The 7099-nt window shown below is 47.8% G+C and overlaps 1 long non-coding RNA gene across 1 annotated transcript; it reads left to right on the forward strand.

The window, feature by feature from the left end:
- The first annotated feature begins 209 nt into the window (after positions 1-209).
- On the forward strand, positions 210-491 carry LOC139023113 (uncharacterized). The gene is made up of 2 exons (XR_011474259.1): positions 210-301; positions 403-491. It is a non-coding gene; the product is annotated as an uncharacterized lncRNA (long non-coding RNA).
- The last annotated feature ends 6608 nt before the right edge of the window (positions 492-7099 follow it).

Raw genomic sequence — 7099 nt, forward strand, 5'->3', positions numbered from 1 at the left:
TTTAATACGACGCTCTGCACGGTACTGACGTCCTACCGGGTTTAATACGACGCTCTGCACGGTACTGACGTCCTACCGGGTTTAATACGACGCTCCGAACAGTTACAGATTTCTACCTTTTTTGGAGAGAGAACCTAACTTCCTTGACCCTAGTTAACCCTTTGTATCCATGTGTTGTCCTCTCTCTCCCCCCATCAGATCCAGAGGATGGTGATCTCTGGGGGGAACTTTAAACCAGACACCCTGAAGCCTAAAGAGGTGGTCAGTCTGCTGCTGGACGATGAGGAGCTGGAGAAGAGACGTGAGGGGACTTTTCAGAAATGTGATTGGTTGCTGTGTTCCTGTGTTGTGTGAGAAAGCGTGTTTACTGATTGGCTGCTACCTCTGTATTGTGTCCTGCAGTGCGTGTTCGTCAGGAAGAGAAGAGACAACAGGAGGAGTGCAGCAAGGTGAAGGACCGCAGGAGAAAGAGAGAGAAATACGCTGACAAGGTACAACGTTATGTCACGTCTTTTTAAACAATACATTTAAACCGCCTTGGGAAAGTTTCAGACTCCTTAACTTTTTCCACATTTTGTTACGTTACAGCCTTATTCTAAAATCGATTCAATATTTGTTCCCCTTCAACCTACACACTATCCAGTAATGACAAAGCAAAGACAGTTATAATTTTTTTTTTTTTTTAATGTTTGCTAATTTATACAAATAAAAATGAAAACCTATGAAAAACATCCCCACAGCATGATGCTGCCACCACCATGCTTCACCGTAGGGATGGTGCCAGGTTTCCTCCAGACGTGACCCTTGGCATTCAGAATCTTGTTTCTCATGGTCTGAGAGTCCTTCAGGTGCCTTTTGGCAAACTCCAAGCGGGCTGTCATGTGCCTTTTAATGAGGAGTGGCTTCTGTCTGGCCACTCTACCATAAAGGCCTGATTGGTGGAGTGTTGCAGAGATGGTTGTCCTTCTGGAAGGTTCTCCCATCTCCACAGAGGAACTCTAGAGCTCTGTCAGAGTAACCATCGGATTCTTGGTCACCTCCCTGACCAAGGCCCTTCTCCCCCAATTGCTCAGTTTGGCCGGGGTCCAGCTCTAGGAAGTGTCTTGGTGGTTCCAAACTTCTTCCTTTTATGAATGATGGAGACCACTGTGTTCTTGGGGACCTTCAATGCTGCAGAAATGTTTTGGTAGCCTTCTCCAGATCTGTGCCTCGACACAATCCTGTCTCGGAGCTCTACGGACAATTCCTTCAACCTCATGGCTTGGTTTTTGCTCTGACATGCACTGTCAACTGTGGGACCTTATATAGACAGGTGTGTGTGCCTTTCCAAATCATGTCCAATCAATTGAATTGAATTTACCACAGGTGGACTCCAATCAAGTTGTAGAAACATCTGAAGGATGATCAATGGAAACAGGATGCACCTGAGCCTAACTTGGAGTCTCATAACGAAGGGTCTGAATACTTATGTAAAATAAGGTACTTCTGTTTTTTTTAAATTTGAAATCAGTTTTTGCTTTGTCTGTACGGGGTGTTGTGTGTAGATTGAGGATATTTGATTTATTTAATCCATTTTATTATAAGGTGTAACATAACTAAATGTGGAAAGTCAAAGCTTGCTAGGTTGGCGTTTTTTTTTGTTGTTTTTAGTTTTTTTTTTTTTCGTTTGTTTTTTTTTGGTGTCCTGTGGGCCGTACCGTTGAGCACACCGGGGGGGGTTATTTTTTTCATGTCAAGGACACTGAGCCCCACGGTGAAAAGTTTAATAGCAGCCCTATTGGGTTGAACATTGAGAAGTAAATCATTTTGGAATTTTGACGATACATTTTTTCCAACTTTTTCTTCTTTAAAGGGGTATAGAAAATAGTTTTCCAAAAATTTAAATGTTGGACGTAAAGAAAATTGGGTAAATTAATTTATTTTTTTGGGAGAGATTTGTTTTTAGCTTTCCTGTTTTGCTTTGGTGGCCCTGGGCGTTTATTGCCCTTAAACTTATGCTTACAATGGGAAAATCAATAATAGTCACACATATTTTAGCTCCTGCCTGTCTTATCGTTCAGTGGGCAATTGTTTTAAAAATGTTTCCAAAAGCCTTTCATGAACTGGTTGTTGTTTGTTTTTTGTCGTTTTGGGTTTGGGTCAAGGCAAGAGTCCCCTTTAAAAAGTCTAGGACACCCCCCTCTTTTCTTTTCCTTTCTCACCTGATTATCTCTATTCCCATTAATGTTAAATCCTTTCAGCTTTCTCTTTTAATTATGGAGGGAAAGTTTCCTTTAGGAGTGGCTCGGGCTTTCCTCTCCAGGTCAGACAGCGGTGGAACATCTTGCCAAGGTAAGCGGCTCTGCCTTCTGCTCGGGAAGAGCGGGGCTGAAATCCCCAGGGAACACTCCAACTGCCCTGTGGGCAAGAGGCGGACAGGGTTTGGTTGGCAGGCGTACTCGCACCCCACCAGCCTGCCTGGCTTTCCAGATAAATGGTTGGGAACGGGATGGTGAGGCAGAAGTGGTTTGCAGAAGACAGCCGGAAGCTTGCCGAGGAGTCTTTTATCTGAGGCAACAGACCCGTTGCCAGGGGAGAAAAAACCGCGATCTGGAAACCATATAGGACCCACAAGGTTTTATGGGTTCCGACGAGGCCCAAAGGTCAACGGGAGCCGGGTTTTTGGGCAGGCAAAGCCCTGGGGAGGAAATGGGGCCCCTACTCCAGGAGAAGAGAGGACGAGCCCCAGTCGGCGAGAACTGTAGCTCCAGGGGACCCTGTTGTTCCTTTATACCCAGTGAAGTTTGCCCTACGCAGGCCGAGAAGGGATGGGTCCTCGGGCCTCGGAATAAGTACCGTGGGGTTATTAGCGGTTGGATAAGTGCTCCGTTTGAACATTCTCGGCCCAGTTTAACGAAGGGAGAAGTTTAAAAAATCATGTGGAACAGCAGAGCCCCATCTGGCTTTTTTTGCCTGGAGTTTTTTTTAGGCGTTGGGCGTGGTTGGAGATACTCCCGGTTCCCTTTGTGTCGTCCACAGATAAAATGGGTTGTTTCCGCCTTTTGCCAGCCAGTAATCCCTTTCTAAAGACAATCTTCAAATCGCGAGAAGCTCAGCTTTACCCAAAACGTAAAATTAAAAATTTTCTGTGGGCATTGAGGCAGTGGAGAATAAAGGCCGCAGGGGGATGTAAGCTTTTGAGGTCGGGCAAGAACCCTTGGACAGGCCGCCCTCTGACATCAGAAAGCCATCGGCCCCCAAAAAACTGAAAACCGAAGGGTCCCGGTGAAAACCTAGATGGAGTTGTGGTGAGCGATTTGTTTTTGGGTCCCGGAAATGCCCTGGGTACGCCTTGGAGAACGCGAACGGAACCTTGGTGAGGTTGATTTGGGGCGACAGGTTTTTGGGACCAGGGTGCCCCTCTTAACGCGGGATTAAACGGGTTGGAATAAATTTTTGGCGAACGCCAGGGAGTGTTTTTTTGCAGTGCAGACCCTGGGAGTAGGCCGAAGGCCAATTCCCACAACCGCTTCATTTCCCGGGAATGCAATTTGCGCAAACATTCATGCAGCAATGGATAACCAGAAAAGATGTGGAAATGGAACTTTGCCATTCTCTGGTAAACACGGGGTTTTTTTTCCGGCCCAAATTTGGGAGAACCTGTCGGACGTTTTGAACAACATGGTTTTTCCAGGTGGAAGGAAATTGAGGATTGTCCATCTAAGGTAGAGAACCAAGATGAACCGGTTCCAACATGTCATGGAAAACATCAATATGGACCAGAAAGCTGGGACAGCCCCAGCAGGGGCGTTTTTGGTAAACGGGCCATGGATGACAGTAATCGTATGAACCGGTGGGCCCGTGTTTTTAAGGTGTCTTCCCCACTCGCCCCTTCCATTAATCTTTCAGGGGTGGTAGCTTCCCATAGATCAGCTTTTGGGAACGTGGCCCCTGGGATGGGGTCTTCGAAGGGCAGAAAGGAGAATGAATTGGGGGGGTTTACGGATAGCCGGTCTCCACCTGTTATGGTTCGTTTGAAGACAGTAGAAAGATGGCACGAGGCGCATTGGTTCCCTTCTCGTTTCTTACAAGAGAACCTGCCGCCGCGGGGAGAAAAAGAAAGGGATGGATTGAATCCCTGCCAGCAAGGGAGGTCCCAAAGTGTAAGTTTCCCATCTCTTGGGTTCTGTCTGGACAGAGAAGTACGTCCCATTCCGGGCGGAGGGTCCCCCGTGCTAGGGAGAAAAAGACAATTCCACAGTAAGTAGTGGGGCGCGGGAAACGAAGTGGGGGAACCGGCCTTGCCCCTGAAATACTCAGGAGATTCTTTTTGGTAATTCGCGGGAATGGGCGGGAAGTCGGGGGACACATTCTAGCCTTCCAGGAGAAACGTCGGGGGCAAGGTTTGGGCTTTCTGATTCAGGAAATGGGCGGGGGAGAATGGAGGCTCAGCCCATGGAATGGGCAACCGTAGCCCCGTTTAGTGAAAGGGGAATTTTGTTTCTGGAGCAGGAATCATACCAAACGGGAAATATGGTAGACTTGAACATGAGGGAACTGGATAGCCTGGCGCTGGGTTGGGGTTCCCTGAACAAAGTAGGGTTTGATGGGGATGATTGTTTGTGGGTGACTCCGGCCTTATAGAGCGCCCCGTTCCAGCTTTCTAATGGTTGGACTGGAGAGGGGCCCCCTGAAAGGGGGAGATGTTCAAGCTTGGACCAGGGTTTCCGTTCAAAGCTTCTCGTGCCAGAGGTCCATAAAGAAACCGGAGAATTTTGACTGGTCCCCTCCACAGACAGATGGCATGAAAAGGGGTGGCGAGAAGGCAAACAAGCAAACTTTTTCCCTCCATAATGCCACAAAGGTACTGCCGTTTCGGTGACCTTGTTTTTTAAGGCAGAAGGGAAACCGAAATGTGGACCAAGAGTCCCCCCCGCAAAATACACGACAAACTTCGTGTCCGATCCCTGGTTTTTGCCCCCGTTCCGCTTGGAGCAAGCAGCTCCTACCCTAGTGGGCATAAGGCTCCAGGAAGGTGGACTTCGAACGTCTTCGGCCAGCCATCGGGGCAAGGTCGGGAAGGCCCCTCGGGTTTCCACTTTCCTCGGCAAACAGCGTCGGAAAGCCTTTCCCCTGTGAAAATTGGCAAGAGGCAATGGTGGAACCCTGGCGTGCGGCCAGAAATAATTTTCTCTCTTGTCCGTTCTGTAACGCCCCCAACCGATACGGCAAATGGTCAAATGATGAAAGGGGGGAATGGATCTCGTAAGTAACCTTCCCGGGTGGCAAATTGGTCCTTGAGAAACCTTCCCTCCGGAACGCATGCGGAAAAAACATATCGAACAGTTGCCGCTTTGTTCAGGCTTCTCGGCTTCCATGTTGGTTTGGGGGGATCCACTGCAAATAATAGCTCACTGCCGGGGAGTCCCTGAACGAAAGCTGGGGATTAGGCTTCCCCCCCGGTGAGGCCCCCTCTCGCCAGAGAATGGGCATCAAAACCTTCCTCATTTTTACCGAACCCTCCCAGATAAGGATATGGGGCTGCTGTTTGTTTCCACAGCGGCCAGGTAGCCGACAGAACACGGAAACAGCGTTTGATGAGGGTAAGGTTATCTTGGAGCGATCTTGAGGGTAAAAGGAGGAGGGGGCTTTGAAAAGCTTCGAAGACCGAGGGAACATTGAGCTAGGATGCGAAAGGTGGGGTGGGGCCTCCCGAGAAAAAGGTGGAAGTGGACAATGAAGAAGGTGGGGCCCTGCTTAAGCAGCCCTTGAAGTCAATGAAGGAGCTGTGGGGTTCATTTGGTTGGTAAGCGCCCTCCCAGACACCCAGTGGGTTTGCCCCTCCAGCACCTGGTTCCAATCTGGTAAAGGTTCAACCAACGTTTTTAACCCTTTTCCACAAGGGGCTTCGTGCAAAGCGATGGGTTGCCCTCTTGGGAGGAAAAAATTTGCCGGTTTTGCGCAATTTTGGCCGGGGTTCCCTGCTTTGGGGTCAGTCATGGCAGTTTCCGTACTATCAGGAAGGTTCAAGTAAAGATCCAGATTGCACAAGCTTTGCTTGAATGGTTTAAAATTTCCAAGGGCCCAGGCATAGAAACAGGTCAAGGCAGCCAGGGCCCATAAAGAAAGTACGGTGGCACGGTAATTTGACGCAGCGAGGCTAAAGGGTCCCAAGGGTTTTAGGGGAGGTTTCCCACATAGAGGTGGCAAAGGTTACAGGTTGGCAAGCGGCTGGTCAAAGGGGAGGCCAGAGTGGGTTCAGGCCAGGCGGGGCCTTCAGAAAGTCCCCAGGGAGGCCAAGGGTCAAAAAGGAATGGGCGAGAAAAAGAAGAAGGTCCTGGGGGAAAGCAGGATAGGCCTGAAGAAAAAACGCTGGTTTTGAAACTTGAAAAAACAGGATATGGGCACTGGAAAATAAAACAAGAAAAACAAAGAATTTATAAATACACAGGTGAATAAGGGAAAGATGGGGACACTGGAGGGGGGTGGGAGACAATCCAGGACAGGTGAAAACGATCAGGGTAGTAACTTTTAGAACATACAAACAGAGACTTCGCCAATCAATTTCTACATTAAAGTCATTAGCAAGCTCTTATCCGACGACTTTTACGAATTTGGGAAGTTCAACATATTCATCCTGGTCCCGTTGGGGAAATTGAAAACCCACAAACCCTGGGTTGCAAGCGCCCAGCCCTTCTTCAACTGGAAGGCCACACGGGGACCACATACCAAATGAAAAGGTAATGCATGCTCCTTAAAACTTTACCCCTTTTTCTCTCCGGATCCCGGGTCTCTCATTCGCCAAAAGCTTGAAAACTAAGCATAAGCTGCTTAACGGGAAACAGGGATATTCATAATTATATTTTCCATGAAAATCACAAGCTTTCCAATAGCATGAAGATACAACTCTTTTGTTTGAAATCCCAGCCATCCATTTTTCCGCTTTTTTAAAAATGTTTTACAGCGAACCAAATTATGTTTTTCTATTACTTGTTTTAACCACAATAACCAAGACTTCAACCATATTTTCACCATGTTTTCTAAAACCGCAATAAGGTAACTATCGCAAAAAACCTTGAACCAAAATAGAGATATAATATAGTTGGAAATAAAACCAAGA

Source organism: Salvelinus sp. IW2-2015, linkage group LG27 (assembly GCF_002910315.2).
Source record: "Salvelinus sp. IW2-2015 linkage group LG27, ASM291031v2, whole genome shotgun sequence".
Classification (NCBI taxonomy): domain Eukaryota; kingdom Metazoa; phylum Chordata; class Actinopteri; order Salmoniformes; family Salmonidae; genus Salvelinus; species Salvelinus sp. IW2-2015.